This window comes from Rattus norvegicus, chromosome 7 (genome assembly GCF_036323735.1).
Source record: "Rattus norvegicus strain BN/NHsdMcwi chromosome 7, GRCr8, whole genome shotgun sequence".
NCBI lineage: Eukaryota > Metazoa > Chordata > Mammalia > Rodentia > Muridae > Rattus > Rattus norvegicus.
In genome coordinates this window covers 94,931,014-94,948,039 of record NC_086025.1, presented here as the reverse complement: position 1 = coordinate 94,948,039, position 17,026 = coordinate 94,931,014, and the positions used below count along the sequence as shown (strand labels likewise).

General features: G+C 41.3%; 2 long non-coding RNA genes across 3 annotated transcripts in view; one reads left to right on the top strand and one right to left on the bottom strand.

Annotated features, from left to right (window-relative positions):
• The window catches only part of LOC120093670 (uncharacterized), a 75,483-nt gene that overhangs the window by 16,249 nt on the left and 42,208 nt on the right, over nt 1–17,026 (bottom strand). Inside the window, exon 3 of one of the 2 annotated variants that reach the window (XR_005487152.2) lies at nt 15,592–16,916. The exons of the other annotated variant lie outside the window; for it this stretch is intronic. This is a non-coding gene — a long non-coding RNA (uncharacterized LOC120093670). Of the gene's footprint in view, nt 1–15,591; nt 16,917–17,026 lie in introns of those variants that run through there. 2 annotated transcript variants of the gene reach the window in all.
• Nucleotides 1–17,026, top strand: part of LOC103692925 (uncharacterized) — a 41,942-nt gene that overhangs the window by 968 nt on the left and 23,948 nt on the right. Inside the window, exon 2 of the long non-coding RNA XR_593552.4 lies at nt 1,115–1,238. This is a non-coding gene — a long non-coding RNA (uncharacterized LOC103692925). The remainder of the gene's footprint in view (nt 1–1,114; nt 1,239–17,026) is intronic.

Here is a 17,026-nt window from a genome sequence, read left to right as displayed (position 1 = left end):
ACAAGGTGACTGAGCCCTCTTTTGAGTTGGGAGTGGAGAGAGGACTGAGTAGATTTACAGACACAGCTAGACATGTCAAATATGTTAGGATTCTGGGTTTGTAACAGTTTTATGCCTTATTCATGAATGTGCAGTGTTATACTCCTGTTATCAGCCACACATCTTGAATATTATTCACTGCATCAATGAAACATTTCTGATATCATTTAAGCTGGGATCATTTTACCTGAGCTCTATGTACGCCTGGCCCCTCTGGTGTTCGTGGGGTTGGTGCTACAAAAATCCTGAAGTTAAGTACAACATTTAGAGAATAGACTTCTAAATGATTTCCTTCCAATATGAACCAATTACACTGTGAAGTTGCTTCCTAATTTTGTTTCCCAACTAAAATGCCTAGCCTATGATGACATTTTCAATTTGTTTTACATTCTCCAGTTTTCAAAAGTGAAGGAGCAAAGTCATGCACACGATGGGTACTATGAAAATACACTGTGATAAATAGACTTGGTGAACGAATTAACTTATCACCTTCAAGGTATAGATAAAGTTTAATACAATGTATTTATATGTGTGTAGTTGCTGATACCCTCTAGAGTAAACTCCAGGTAGTAGAGAACAGGAAGGACCTGAAATGCTCTATGCCTTTCTTTCTTTCAATATAAACTCATTAAACTTACTCTCAGCAAGTCTAGCAAAGGTCTGAACAAATCAGATGTCAGCTATTTTAAGTTAGATTCAATAAACAATTCTACACATTCATCTCTGCCATGAATAAATTGGAGATGATCTCTCCATCCTGTGTACTTTATGGAGCCAGGGGGACAACAAAATTGCAGTGACTAGAATGAAAATATTAAAAAGATAAGTAATACTAGACAATGTTTGCAAAATGATAGCCACCCAAAGCTCACATGAGAAGCATCTAGGTTGCCTTGAGATTAGTGAGTCCTGGGATTCACTCTATGATTTTTTCCAATTCAGAACTGAGCAAATTTGACATTCACATTTGAACAAACTCTTTGGGTGAATCATTGTTATTCTTTTTAAACACCTGTTTAAAAAGGTTTTGTTGTTGATGATGTTGTTGTTTGTTTTTTATTATCATTATTTCCAGGTTCCTTACCACCAAAGCTAAAATGTTTCCTGAAGAGATGTGGCAAGGAATAGTCATTATTGTGTGAAAAGGGCAGTGACAAAGTAGACCCCAGCAGTGACCGGACAAGAACTCCCACAAGAAGGTAAAAGCCATTGACTTTCTGCTTAGCACTGTACTGAGGCACCCAATGTAGTGACTATCCTTTTACCAATCATCAGAAAATGACTTTTGAATGAATGATGTTGGTGAGGGCGATGATGTCTTTTGAACTCTCTGTGACATTCAGCCCAGAGGAAATGACCCTTCCTCCTTGAGACAACAGTTACAGGTCAAGCCATGAATTTCTCTCTGAGTCTTGCCAAAAGGAAGAGGATTTCCTTCCTGTGCTTTCTTCCCCTCCCATTCAGTGTCCACAAACTGGGAGAAGGCACATAAACATATACATTGTGTTTGTATGCCAGGCGCTGGGTTAATGGCCACATTTCCTGCCTATGAAACTGTCAGACTCTCTGCTATTAAATGTTTCTCTGCCCCCAGAGTACAATTCCTTCACTGTCCCTAGAGAGGAGGGTGCTCTCCGGTCTCATCTTGTATTGTTAGCCTTTAGTTATCTCCTTTCAACCTTTTCCCATCATAGTTCATCAGAAGCAATTGGATGATCTTGGAAAGATACAAAAAGCCTGAAGAGGTAGTTGGTAGCCTAACTACAATGTAGTTTTTTGTTTTGTTTTGTTTTGTTTTGTTTTGTTTTGTTTTGTTTTGTTTTGTTACCTCTCCTGTTGTGACAGAATCTAGGAAAATCTTAGCATGGTTTAGAAAAACACACAGAAACCTTTTTGAATAAATAGATTCTTACAACAATTCAGGACCCACCTTAACATATGGTTACTTAGACACAGCTGTCAACTTCCAGTACTGAGCAGCTGAACACAACCTTGGGCTTGGCTTTAGGTAGAGTTTCATTCTAACTCACTACTCAAATCAAAGCTTATGCAACCTGCTGTTTTTTTTTAAATGCCTCCAATAATCTTCATTGGACCAGAGGACAGAAAGGGATGGTAGAGAACGAACAGTATACATATATAGAATTATTACATATTAGCCAGAAATTGTTTCCAAAGTGATATACATTTGGGGCTCTGAAGCTACTAATGGACTTGTTAGTTGTGGTTACTTAACCTTCTAACCTCACTGGTTTCTTTTTTTTTTTTTTTTTTTTTTAATTAACTTGAGTATTTCTTATATACATTTCAAGTGTTATTCCCTTTCCCGGTTTCCGGGCAAAATCCCCCTCTCCCCTCCCCTTCCTTATTGGTGTTACCCTCCCAACCCTCCCCCCATTGCCGCCCTCCCCCCATAGTCTAGTTCACTGGGGGTTCAGTCTTAGCAGGACCCAGGGCTTCCCCTTCCACTGGTGCTCTTACTAGGATATTCATTGCTACCTATGGGGTCAGAGTCCAGGGTCAGTCCATATATAGTCTTTAGGTAGTGGCTTAGTCCCTGGAAGCTCTGGTTGCTTGACATTGTTGTACTTTTGGGGTCTCGAGCCCCTTCAAGCTCTTCCAGTTCTTTCTCTGATTCCTTCAACGGGGGACCTATTCTCAGCTCAGTGGTTTGCTGCTGGCATTCGCCTCTGTATTTGCTGTATTCTGGCTGTGTCTCTCAGGAGCGATCTACATCCGGCTCCTGTCGGTCTGCACTTCTTTGCTTCATCCATCTTGTCCAATTGGGTGGCTGTATATGTATGGGCCACCTGTGGGGCAGGCTCTGAATGGGTGTTCCTTCAGTCTCTGTTTTAATCTTTGCCTCTCCCTTCCCAGCCAAGGGTATTCTTTTTCCTCATTTAAAGAAGGAGTGAAGCATTCACATTTTGATCATCCGTCTTGAGTTTCGTTTGTTCTAGGGATCTAGGGTAATTCAAGCATTTGGGCTAATAGCCACTTATCAATGAGTGCATACCATGTATGTCTTTCTGTGATTGGGTTAGCTCACTCAGGATGATATTTTCCAGTTCCAACCATTTGCCTACGAATTTCATAGACTCGTTGTTTTTGATAGCTGAGTAATATTCCATTGTGTAGATGTACCACATTTTCTGTATCCATTCCTCTGTTGAAGGGCATCTCGGTTCTTTCCATTTTCTGGCTATTATAAATAAGGCTGCGATGAACATAGTGGAGCACGTGTCTCTTTTATATGTTGAGGCATCTTTTGGGTATATGCCCAAGAGAGGTATAGCTGGATCCTCAGGCAGTTCAATGTCCAATTTTCTGAGGAACCTCCAGACTGATTTCCAGAATGGTTTTACCAGTCTGCAATCCCACCAACAATGGAGGAGTGTTCCTCTTTCTCCACATCCTCGCCAGCATCTGCTGTCACCTGAGTTTTTGATCTTAGCCATTCTCACTGGTGTGAGGTGAAATCTCAGGGTTGTTTTGATTTGCATTTCCCTTATGACTAAAGATGTTGAACATTTCTTTAGGTGTTTCTCCGCCATTCGGCATTCCTCAGCTGTGAATTCTTTGTTTAGCTCTGAACCCCATTTTTTAATAGGGTTATTTGTTTCCCTGTGGTCTAACTTCTTGAGTTCTTTGTATATTTTGGATATAAGGCCTCTATCTGTTGTAGGATTGGTAAAGATCTTTTCCCAATCTGTTGGTTGCCGTTTTGTCCTAACCACCGTGTCCTTTGCCTTACAGAAGCTTTGCAGTTTTATGAGATCCCATTTGTCGATTCTTGATCTTAGAGCATAAGCCATTGGTGTTTTGTTCAGGAAATTTTTTCCAGTGCCCATGTGTTCCAGATGCTTCCCTAGTTTTTCTTCTATTAGTTTGAGTGTGTCTGGTTTGATGTGGAGGTCCTTGATCCACTTGGACTTAAGCTTTGTACAGGGTGATAAGCATGGATCGATCTGCATTCTTCTACATGTTGCCCTCCAGTTGAACCAGCACCATTTGCTGAAAATGCTATCTTTTTTCCATTGGATGGTTTTGGCTCCTTTGTCAAAAATCAAGTGACCATAGGTGTGTGGGTTCATTTCTGGGTCTTCAATTCTATTCCATTGGTCTATCTGTCTGTCTCTGTACCAATACCATGCAGTTTTTACCACTATTGCTCTGTAATACTGCTTGAGTTCAGGGATAGTGATTCCCCCTGAAGTCCTTTTATTGTTGAGGATAGCTTTAGCTATCCTGGGTTTTTTGTTATTCCAGATGAATTTGCAAATTGTTCTGTCTAACTCTTTGAAGAATTGGATTGGTATTTTGATGGGGATTGCATTGAATCTGTAGATTGCTTTTGGTAAAATGGCCATTTTTACTATATTAATCCTGCCAATCCATGAGCATGGGAGATCTTTCCATCTTCTGAGGTCTTCTTCAATTTCTTTCCTCAGTGTCTTGAAGTTCTTATTGTACAGATCTTTTACTTGCTTGGTTAAAGTCACACCGAGGTACTTTATATTATTTGGGTCTATTATGAAGGGTGTCGTTTCCCTAATTTCTTTCTCGGCTTGTTTCTCTTTTGTATAGAGGAAGGCAACTGATTTATTTGAGTTAATTTTATACCCAGCCACTTTGCTGAAGTTGTTTATCAGCTTTAGTAGTTCTCTGGTAGAACTTTTGGGATCACTTAAATATACTATCATGTCATCTGCAAATAGTGATATTTTGACTTCTTCTTTTCCGATCTGTATCCCCTTGATCTCCTTTTGTTGTCTGATTGCTCTGGCTAGAACTTCAAGAACTATATTGAATAAGTAGGGAGAGAGTGGGCAGCCTTGTCTAGTCCCTGATTTTAGTGGGATTGCTTCGAGTTTCTCTCCATTTAGTTTAATGTTAGCAACTGGTTTGCTGTATATGGCTTTTACTATGTTTAGGTATGGGCCTTGAATTCCTATTCTTTCCAGGACTTTTATCATGAAGGGGTGTTGAATTTTGTCAAATGCTTTCTCAGCATCTAATGAAATGATCATGTGGTTTTGTTCTTTCAGTTTGTTTATATGATGGACCACGTTGATGGTTTTCCGTATATTAAACCATCCCTGCATGCCTGGGATGAAGCCTACTTGATCATGGTGGATGATTGTTTTGATGTGCTCTTGAATTCGGTTTGCCAGAATTTTATTGAGTATTTTTGCGTCGATATTCATAAGGGAAATTGGTCTGAAGTTCTCTTTCTTTGTTGTGTCTTTGTGTGGTTTAGGTATAAGAGTAATTGTGGCTTCGTAGAAGGAATTCGGTAGTGCTCCATCTGTTTCAATTTTGTGGAATAGTTTGGATAATATTGGTATGAGGTCTTCTATGAAGGTCTGATAGAATTCTGCACTAAACCTGTCTGTACCTGGGCTCTTTTTGGATGGGAGACCTTTAATGACTGCTTCTATTTCCTTGGGAGTTATGGGGTTGTTTAACTGGTTTATCTGTTCCTGATTTAACTTCGGTACCTGGTATCTGTCTAGGAAATTGTCCATTTCCTGTAGATTTTCAAGTTTTGTTGAATATAGGCTTTTATAGTAAGATCTGATGATTTTTTGAATTTCCTCTGAATCTGTAGTTATATCTCCCTTTTCATTTCTGATTTTGTTAATTTGGAAACACTCTCTGTGTCCTCTCGTTAGTCTGGCTAAGGGTTTATCTATCTTGTTGATTTTCTCAAAGAACCAACTTTTGGTTCTGTTGATTCTTTCTATGGTCCTTTTTGTTTCTACTTGGTTGATTTCAGCTCTGAGTTTGATTATTTCCTGCCTTCTACTCCTCCTGGGTGTATTTGCTTCTTTTTGTTCTAGAGCTTCTAGGTGTGCTGTCAAGCTGCTGACATATGCTCTTTCCTGTTTCTTTCTGCAGGCACTCAGCACTATGAGTTTTCCTCTTAGCACAGCTTTCATTGTGTCCCATAAGTTTGGGTATGTTGTATCTTCATTTTCATTAAATTCTAAAAAGTTTTTAATTTCTTTCTTTATTTCTTCCTTGACCAGGTTATCATTGAGTAGAGCATTGTTCCATTTCCACGTATATGTGGGCATTCTTCCCTTATTGTTATTGAAGACCAGTTTTAGGCCGTGGTGGTCCGATAGCATGCATGGGATTATTTCTATCTTTCTGTACCTGTTGAGGCCCGTTTTTTGACCAATTATATGGTCAATTTTGGAGAAAGTACCATGAGGAGCTGAGAAGAAGGTATATCCTTTTGCTTTAGGATAGAATGTTCTATAAATATCCGTTAAGTCCATTTGGCTCATGACTTCTCTTAGTCTGTCGACATCACTGTTTAATTTCTGTTTCCATGATCTGTCCATTGATGAGAGTGGGGTGTTGAAGTCTCCCACTATTATTGTGTGAGGTGCAATGTGTGTTTTGAGCTTTAGTAAGGTTTCTTTTACGTATGTAGGTGCCCTTGTATTTGGGGCATAGATATTTAGGATTGAGAGTTCATCTTGGTGGATTTTTCCTTTGATGAATATGAAGTGTCCTTCCTTATCTTTTTTGATGACTTTTAGTTGGAAATTGATTTTATTTGATATTAGAATGGCTACTCCAGCTTGCTTCTTCTGACCATTTGCTTGGAAAGTTGTTTTCCAGCCTTTCACTCTGAGGTAGTGTCTGTCTTTGTCTCTGAGGTGTGTTTCCTGTAGGCAGCAGAATGCAGGGTCCTCATTGCGTATCCAGTTTGTTATTCTATGTCTTTTTATTGGGGAGTTGAGGCCATTGATATTGAGAGATATTAAGGAATAGTGATTATTGCTTCCCTTTATATTCATATTTGGATGTGAGGTTATGTTTGTGTGCTTTCATTCTCTTTGTTTTGTTGCCAAGACGATTAGTTTCTTGCTTCTTCTAGGGTATAGCTTGCCTCCTTATGTTGGGCTTTACCATTTATTATCCTTTGTAGTGCTGGATTTGTAGAAAGATATTGTGTAAATTTGGTTTTGTCATGGAATATCTTGGTTTCTCCATCAATGTTAATTGAGAGTTTTGCTGGATACAGTAACCTGGGCTGGCATTTGTGTTCTCTTAGGGTCTGTATGACATCAGTCCAGGATCTTCTGGCCTTCATAGTTTCTGGCGAGAAGTCTGGTGTGATTCTGATAGGTCTCCCTTTATATGTTACTTGACCTTTTTCCCTTACTGCTTTTAATATTCTTTCTTTATTTTGTGCGTTTGGTGTTTTGACAATTATGTGACGGGAGGTGTTTCTTTTCTGGTCCAATCTATTTGGAGTTCTGTAGGCTTCTTGTATGTCTATGGGTATCTCTTTTTTTAGGTTAGGGAAGTTTTCTTCTATGATTTTGTTGAAGATATTTACTGGTCCTTTGTGCTGGGAGTCTTCACTCTCTTCTATACCTATTATCCTTAGGTTTGATCTTCTCATTGAGTCCTGGATTTCCTGTATGTTTTGGACCAGTAGCTTTTTCCGCTTTACATTATCTTTGACAGTTGAGTCAATGATTTCTATGGAATCTTCTGCTCCTGAGATTCTCTCTTCCATCTCTTGAATTCTGTTGGTGAGGCTTGTATCTACAGCTCCTTGTCTCTTCTTTTGGTTTTCTATATCCAGGGTTGTTTCCATGTGTTCTTTCTTGATTGCTTCTATTTCCATTTTTAATTCCTTCAACTGTTTGATTGTGTTTTCCTGGAATTCTTTCAGGGATTTTTGCGATTCCTCTCTGTAGGCTTTTACTTGTTTATTAATGTTTTCCTATGCTTCCCTAAGTGTGTTCATGTCTTTCTTGAAGTCCTCCAGCATCATGATTAAATATGATTTTGTAACTAGATCTTGCTTTTCTGGTGTGTTTGGATATTCCATGTTTGTTTTGGTGGGAGAATTGGGCTCCGATGATGGCATGTAGTCTTGGTTTCTGTTGCTTGGGTTCCTGCGCTTGCCTCTCGCCATCAGATTATCTCTAGTGTTACTTTGTTCTGCTATTTCTGACAGTGGCTAGACTGTCCTATAAGCCTGTGTGACAGGAGTGCTGTAGACCTGTTTTCCTCTCTTTCAGTCAGTTATGGGGACAGAGTGTTCTGCTTTCTGGCGTGTAGTTTTTCCTCTCTACAGGTCTTCAGCTGTTCCTGTGGGCCTGTGTCTTGAGTTCACCAGGCAGCTTTCTTGCAGCAGAAAATTTGGTCTTACCTGTGGTCCCGAGGCTCAGGTTCGCTCGTGGGGTGCTGCCCACGGGCTCTCTGCAGCGGCAGCAACCAGGAAGACCTGTGCCGCCCCTTCCGGGAACTTCAGTGCACCAGGGTTCCAGATGGTCTTTGGCTTTTTCCTCTGGCGTCCGAGATGTGTGTGCAGGGAGCAGTCACTTCTGGTTTCCCAGGCTTGTCTGCCTCTCTGAAGGTTTTCTCTCCCTCCCACGGGATTTGGGTGCAGAGAACTGTTTATCCGGTCTGTTTCTTTCAGGTTCCGGCGGTGTCTCAGGCACAGGGGTCCTGCCGCTCCTGGGCCCTTCCCCACGGGAGCCCAGAGGCCTTATACAGTTTCCTCTTGGGCCAGGGATGTGGGCAGGGGTGAGCAGAGTTGGTGGTCTCTTCTGCTCTGCAGCCTCAGGAGTGCCCACCTGACCAGGCGGTTGGGTCTCTCTCTCACCGGGTCTGGGAGCAGAGAGCTGCTACCTCACTGGTTTCTTATTAGTTCAGATTCTCTGCATCTGTTTTTCTTTTCATGACTTTGTCTGGACAAAGTGGATGTCAAATCAACTTTGATGTGCTTCAAATCAAAGGGAAGGTATATAGAGCATCCCTCAACTGAGTGTCAGATATTCCTATGTCTTCTAGGAAATGAGTAGGCTTGGTTTCATGGGCTGGAAAGTCCAGTGCCATTTCTTGATTCTATTAATCTTGAGGTATGCATTATCTCTTTGTTACCTTTAATCTGACATTTCTCAATATTTTATCCTAAGTTAAAATGGCTTTAAGAGTTAGCCTTTATGCAAGTTTTAGTAAGATATGCCCTGAAGAATACATATACATATGTGTGTGTATACATACATATATATATATATATATATATATATATATGTTTAATTTAGTGAAGGTCACTGAACTTCCTGCCTGCCTTCTCTCACTCATTTGTCTCCCTGTTTCTTCTCTCCTGCCCAATCTACATACATTGCTTTCCATCCTTCTGCAACATCGAGTCTCACTGAGCCTCAGCTGTCCATGGCTCCTACCACTGGAAAGGATATGGATCTCCAGGGCAGAGAGATTTGATTGTGAAGTCAGAAAGCTTCCTTTATCAATCACGATGTTATCATCGTCACTGTGATGCTTTTGCTTTCCAGCCTTTGTGTGTAGGGTAAATCCAAAGTGAGATGAAGAACCAGAACCACAGAGGTGGAGTTGTTTTTATTGATAAGTGGAAGAAATAGAACTTGAATTTGTACTTGTGACACTGAAACCTATTTTCTCTATGTTCTTTCACAACACAGCCAGGCACAGTGCTGAGGAGGCTGGGGAGATTATTGAAATGGTTTTATCAATAGTAAAATCAGTGGGATCTCATTCTTGGCAAAGCTCAGCATCATTGACTATAGATCCAGGAATGTGATCTGATCCCTGCAGAGAGGCGATGCCAGAGACAGCTCTACCCTCAGCATGTATGCTTAGTTTCACATTAATGCTATAATAAATGACCACAAGCTTAGTGAGTTGCAAAATCCAAAGTATTTTATCTTATAACTCTAAAGGTTAAACTTTCTTTTTTTTTTTTTTTTTTTTTTTGGATTTTTTTCCATCTTTATTTTTTTTTTTGTTTTCTATTTTCTTTTTTTTTTTGATTTTTTTTTTTATTAACTTGAGTATTTCTTATATACATTTCGAGTGTTATTCCCTTTCCCGGTTTCCGGGCAAACACCCCCCTCCCCCCTCCCCTTCCTTATGGGTGTTCCCCTCCCAACCCTCCCCCCATTGCCGCCCTCCCCCCATAGACTAGTTCACTGGGGGTTCAGTCTTAGCAGGACCCAGGGCTTCCCGTTCCACTGGTGCTCTTACTAGGATATTCATTGCTACCTATGGGGTCAGAGTCCAGGGTCAGTCCATGTATAGTCTTTAGGTAGTGGCTTAGTCCCTGGAAGCTCTGGTTGCTTGGCATTGTTGTACTTTTGGGGTCTCGAGCCCCTTCAAGCTCTTCCAGTTCTTTCTCTGATTCCTTCAATAGGGGACCTATTCTCAGTTCAGTGGTTTGCTACTGGCATTCGCCTCTATATTTGCTGTATTCTGGCTGTGTCTCTCAGGAGCGATCTACATCCGGCTCCTGTCGGTCTGCACTTCTTTGCTTCATCCATCTTGTCTAATTGGGTGGCTCTATATGTATGGGCCACATGTGGGGCAGGCTCTGAATGGGTGTTCCTTCAGTCTCTGTTTTAATCTTTGCCTCTCCCTTCCCTGCCAAGGGTATTCTTTTTCCTCATTTAAAGAAGGAGTGAAGCATTCACATTTTGATCATCCGTCTTGAGTTTCGTTTGTTCTAGGGATCTAGGATAATTCAAGCATTTGGGCTAATAGCCACTTATCAATGAGTGCATACCATGTATGTCTTTCTGTGATTGGGTTAGCTCACTCAGGATGATATTTTCCAGTTCCAACCATTTGCCTACGAATTTCATAAACTCGTTGTTTTTGATAGCTGAGTAATATTCCATTGTGTAGATGTACCACATTTTCTGTATCCATTCCTCTGTTGAAGGGCATCTGGGTTCTTTCCATTTTCTGGCTATTATAAATAAGGCTGCAATGAACATAGTGGAGCACGTGTCTCTTTTATATGTTGAGGCATCTTTTGGGTATATGCCCAAGAGAGGTATAGCTGGATCCTCAGGCAGTTCAATGTCCAATTTTCTGAGGAACCTCCACACTGATTTCCAGAATGGTTTTACCAGTCTGCAATCCCACCAACAATGGAGGAGTGTTCCTCTTTCTCCACATCCTCGCCAGCATCTGCTGTCACCTGAGTTTTTGATCTTAGCCAATCGCACTGGTGTGAGGTGAAATCTCAGGGTTGTTATGATTTGCATTTCCCTTATGACTAAAGATGTTGAACATTTCTTTAGGTGTTTCTCCGCCATTCGGCATTCCTCAGCTGTGAATTCTTTGTTTAGCTCTGAACCCCATTTTTTAATAGGGTTATTTGTTTCCCTGCGGTCTAACTTCTTGAGTTCTTTGTATATTTTGGAAATAAGGCCTCTATCTGTTGTAGGATTGGTAAAGATCTTTTCCCAATCTGTTGGTTGCCGTTTTGTCCTAACCACAGTGTCCTTTGCCTTACAGAAGCTTTGCAGTTTTATGAGATCCCATTTGTCGATTCTTGATCTTAGAGCATAAGCCATTGGTGTTTTGTTCAGGAAATTTTTTCCAGTGCCCATGTGTTCCAGATGCTTCCCTAGTTTTTCTTCTATTAGTTTGAGTGTGTCTGGTTTGATGTGGAGGTCCTTGATCCACTTGGACTTAAGCTTTGTACAGGGTGATAAGCATGGATCGATCTGCATTCTTCTACATGTTGCCCTCCAGTTGAACCAGCACCATTTGCTGAAAATGCTATCTTTTTTCCATTGGATGGTTTTGGCTCCTTTGTCAAAAATCAAGTGACCATAGGTGTGTGGGTTCATTTCTGGGTCTTCAATTCTATTCCATTGGTCTATCTGTCTGTCTCTGTACCAATACCATGCAGTTTTTACCACTATTGCTCTGTAATACTGCTTGAGTTCAGGGATAGTGATTCCCCCTGAAGTCCTTTTATTGTTGAGGATAGCTTTAGCTATCCTGGGTTTTTTGTTATTCCAGATGAATTTGCAAATTGTTCTGTCTAACTCTTTGAAGAATTGGATTGGTATTTTGATGGGGATTGCATTGAATCTGTAGATTGCTTTTGGTAAAATGGCCATTTTTACCATATTAATCCTGCCAATCCATGAGCATGGGAGATCTTTCCATCTTCTGAGGTCTTCTTCAATTTCTTTCCTCAGTGTCTTGAAGTTCTTATTGTACAGATCTTTTACTTGCTTGGTTAAAGTCACACCGAGGTACTTTATATTATTTGGGTCTATTATGAAGGGTGTCGTTTCCCTAATTTCTTTCTCGGCTTGTTTCTCTTTTATATAGAGGAAGGCAACTGATTTATTTGAGTTAATTTTAATCCCAGCCACTTTGCTGAAGTTGTTTATCAGCTTTAGTAGTTCTCTGGTGGAACTTTTGGGATCACTTAAATATACTATCATGCCATCTGCAAATAGTGATATTTTGACCTCTTCTTTTCCGATCTGTATCCCCTTGATCTCCTTTTGTTGTCTGATTGCTCTGGCTAGAACTTCAAGAACTATATTGAATAAGTAGGGAGAGAGTGGGCAGCCTTGTCTAGTCCCTGATTTTAGTGGGATTGCTTCAAGTTTCTCTCCATTTAGTTTAATGTTAGCAACTGGTTTGCTGTATATGGCTTTTACTATGTTTAGGTATGGGCCTTGAATTCCTATTCTTTCCAGGACTTTTATCATGAAGGGGTGTTGAATTTTGTCAAATGCTTTCTCAGCATCTAATGAAATGATCATGTGGTTCTGTTCTTTCAGTTTGTTTATATAATGGATCACGTTGATGGTTTTCCGTATATTAAACCATCCCTGCATGCCTGGGATGAAGCCTACTTGATCATGGTGGATGATTGTTTTGATGTGCTCTTGAATTCGGTTTGCCAGAATTTTATTGAGTATTTTTGCGTCGATATTCATAAGGGAAATTGGTCTGAAGTTCTCTTTCTTTGTTGTGTCTTTGTGTGGTTGAGGTATAAGAGTAATTGTGGCTTCGTAGAAGGAATTCGGTAGTGCTCCATCTGTTTCAATTTTGTGGAATAGTTTGGATAATATTGGTATGAGGTCTTCTATGAAGGTTTGATAGAATTCTGCACTAAACCCGTCTGGACCTGGGCTCTTTTTGGTTGGGAGACCTTTAATGACTGCTTCTATTTCCTTAGGAGTTATGGGATTGTTTAACTGGTTTATCTGTTCCTGATTTAACTTCGATACCTGGTATCTGTCTAGGAAATTGTCCATTTCCTGAAGATTTTCAAATTTTGTTGAATATAGGTTTTTATAGTAAGATCTGATGATTTTTTGAATTTCCTCCGAATCTGTAGTTATGTCTCCCTTTTCATTTCTGATTTTGTTAATTTGGACACACTCTCTGTGTCCTCTCGTTAGTCTGGCTAAGGGTTTATCTATCTTGTTGATTTTCTCAAAGAACCAACTTTTGGTTCTGTTGATTCTTTCTATGGTCCTTTTTGTTTCTACTTGGTTGATTTCAGCTCTGAGTTTGATTATTTCCTGCCTTCTACTCCTCCTGGGTGTATTTGCTTCTTTTTGTTCTAGAGCTTTTAGGTGTGCTGTCAAGCTGCTGACATATGCTCTTTCCTGTTTCTTTCTGCAGGCACTCAGCGCTATGAGTTTTCCTCTTAGCACAGCTTTCATTGTGTCCCATAAGTTTGAGTATGTTGTATCTTCATTTTCATTAAATTCTAAAAAGTTTTTAATTTCTTTCTTTATTTCTTCCTTGACCAGGTTATCATTGAGTAGAGCATTGTTCAATTTCCACGTATATGTGGGCATTCTTCCCTTATTGTTATTGAAGACCAGTTTTAGGCCGTGGTGGTCCGATAGCACGCATGGGATTATTTCTATCTTTCTGTACCTGTTGAGGCCCGTTTTTTGACCAATTATATGGTCAATTTTGGAGAAAGTACCATGAGGAGCTGAAAAGAAGGTATATCCTTTTGCTTTAGGATAGAATGTTCTATAAATATCCGTTAAGTCCATTTGGCTCATGACTTCTCTTAGTCTGTCTACATCACTGTTTAATTTCTGTTTCCATGATCTGTCCATTGATGAGAGTGGGGTGTTGAAATCTCCCACTATTATTGTGTGAGGTGCAATGTGTGTTTTGAGCTTTAGTAAGGTTTCTTTTACGTATGTAGGTGCCCTTTTATTTGGGGCATAGATATTTAGGATTGAGAGTTCATCTTGGTGGATTTTTCCTTTGATGAATATGAATTGTCCTTCCTTATCTTTTTTGATGACTTTTAGTTGGAAACTGATTTTATTTTATATTAGAATGGCTACTCCAGCTTGCTTCTTCTGACCATTTGCTTGGAAAGTTGTTTTCCAGCCTTTCACTCTGAGGTAGTGTCTGTCTTTGTCTCTGAGGTGTGTTTCCTGTAGGCAGCAGAATGCAGGGTCCTCGTTGCGTATCCAGTTTGTTAATCTATGTCTTTTTATTGGGGAGTTGAGGCCATTGATATTGAGAGATATTAAGGAATAGTGATTATTGCTTCCCGTTATATTCATATTTGGATGTGAGGTTATGTTTGTGTGCTTTCATTCTCTTTGTTTTGTTGCCAAGACGATTAGTTTCTTGCTTCTTCTAGGGTATAGCTTGCCTCCTTATGTTGGGCTTTACCATTTATTATCCTTTGTAGTGCTGGATTTGTAGAAAGATATTGTGTAAATTTGGTTTTGTCATGGAATATCTTGGTTTCTCCATCAATGTTAATTGAGAGTTTTGCTGGATACAGTATTCTGGGCTGGCATTTGTGTTCTCTTAGGGTCTGTATAACATCAGTCCAGGATCTTCTGGCCTTCATAGTTTCTGGCGAGAAGTCTGGTGTGATTCTGATAGGCCTCCCTTTATATGTTACTTGACCTTTTTCCCTTACTGCTTTTAATATTCTTTCTTTATTTTGTGCGTTTGGTGTTTTGACAATTATGTGACGGGAGGTGTTTCTTTTCTGGTCCAATCTATTTGGAGTTCTGTAGGCTTCTTGTATGTCTATGGGTATCTCTTTTTTTAGGTTAGGGAAGTTTTCTTCTATGATTTTGTTGAAGATATTTACTGGTCCTTTGAGCTGGGAGTCTTCACTCTCTTCTATACCTATTATCCTTAGGTTTGATCTTCTCATTGAGTCCTGGATTTCCTGTATGTTTTGGACCAGTAGCTTTTTCCGCTTTACATTATCTTTGACAGTTGAGTCAATGATTTCTATGGAATCTTCTGCTCCTGAGATTCTCTCTTCCATCTCTTGTATTCTGTTGGTGAAGCTTGTATCTACAGCTCCTTGTCTCTTCTTTTGGTTTTCTATATCCAGGGTTGTTTCCATGTGTTCTTTCTTGATTGCTTCTATTTCCATTTTTAATTCCTTCAACTGTTTGATTGTGTTTTCCTGGAATTCTTTCAGGGATTTTTGCGATTCCTCTCTGTAGGCTTTTACTTGTTTATTAATGTTTTCCTGTGCTTCCCTAAGTGTGTTCAGGTCTTTCTTGAAGTCCTCCAGCATCATGATCAAATATGATTTTGAAACTAGATCTTGCTTTTCTGGTGTGTTTGGATATTCCATGTTTGTTTTGGTGGGAGAATTGGGCTCCGATGATGGCATGTAGTCTTGGTTTCTGTTGCTTGGGTTCCTGCGCTTGCCTCTCGCCATCAGATTATCTCTAGTGTTACTTTGTTCTGCTATTTCTGACAGTGGCTAGACTGTCCTATAAGCCTGTGTGTCAGGAGTGCTGTAGACCTGTTTTCCTCTCTTTCAGTCAGTTATGGGGACAGAGTGTTCTGCTTTCGGGCATGTAGTTTTTCCTCTCTACAGGTCTTCAGCTGTTCCTGTGGGCCTGTGTCTTGAGTTCACCAGGCAGCTTTCTTGCAGCAGAAAATTTGGTCTTACCTGTGGTCCCGAGGCTCAGGTTTGCTCGTGGGGTGCTGTCCAGGGGCTCTCTGCAGCGGCAGCAACCAGGAAGACCTGTGCCGCCCCTTCCGGGAACTTCAGTGCACCAGGGTTCCAGATGGTCTTTGGCTTTTTCCTCTGGCGTCCGAGATGTGTGTGCAGGGAGCAGTCTCTTCTGGTTTCCCAGGCCTGTCTGCCTCTCTGAAGGTTTAGCTCTCCCTCCCACGGGATTTGGGTGCAGAGAACTGTTTATCCGGTCTGTTTCCTTCAGGGTCCGGCGGTGTCTCTGGCAGGGGTCCTGCCGCTCCTGGGCCCTCCCCCACGGGAGCCCAGAGGCCTTATACAGTTTCCTCTTGGGCCAGGGATGTGGGCAGGGGTGAGCAGTGTTGGTGGTCTCTTCCGCTCTGCAGCCTCAGGAGTGCCCACCTGACCAGGCGGTTGGGTCTCTCTCTCACTGGGTCTGGGAGCAGAGAGCTGCTGCCGGCCGGGATCCGCGGGTGTGGGACTTCCGGTAAACACAGAACGTGCCCGGTTCTAGAGAAATTCTGCTTCTGTGTGTCCCAAGCTCACCAGGCAGCTTTCTTGCAGCAGAAAATTTGGTCTTACCTGTGTCCCGAGGCTCAAGTTCGCTCGTGGGGTGCTGCCCAGGGGCTCTCTGCAGCGGCAGCAACCAGGAAGACCTGTGCCGCCCCTTCCGGGAGCTTCAGTGCACCAGGGTTCCAGATGGTCTTTGGCTTTTTCCTCTGGCGTCCGAGATGTGTGTGCAGGGAGCAGTCTCTTCTGGTTTCCCAGGCCTGTCTGCCTCTCTGAAGGTTTAGCTCTCCCTCCCACGGGATTTGGGTGCAGAGAACTGTTTATCCGGTCTGTTTCCTTCAGGGTCTGGCGGTGTCTCTGGCAGGGGTCCTGCCGCTCCTGGGCCCTCCCCCACGGGAGCCCAGAGGCCTTATACAGTTTCCTCTTGGGCCAGGGATGTGGGCAGGGGTGAGCAGTGTTGGTTGTCTCTTCCGCTCTGCAGCCTCAGGAGTGCCCACCTGACCAGGCGGTTGGGTCTCTCTCTCACCGGGTCTGGGAGCAGAGAGCTGCTGCGGGCCGGGATCAAGGTTAAACTTTCAAAATTGACTTAACTGGGCTAAAATGAAGACATTAGAAAGAACAAGAAAAAATTTATAACTCATAAAATAAAAAAGAATTATACTGAGTCTAATATATAATCATATTGAGAACAATTTAATTTTTACA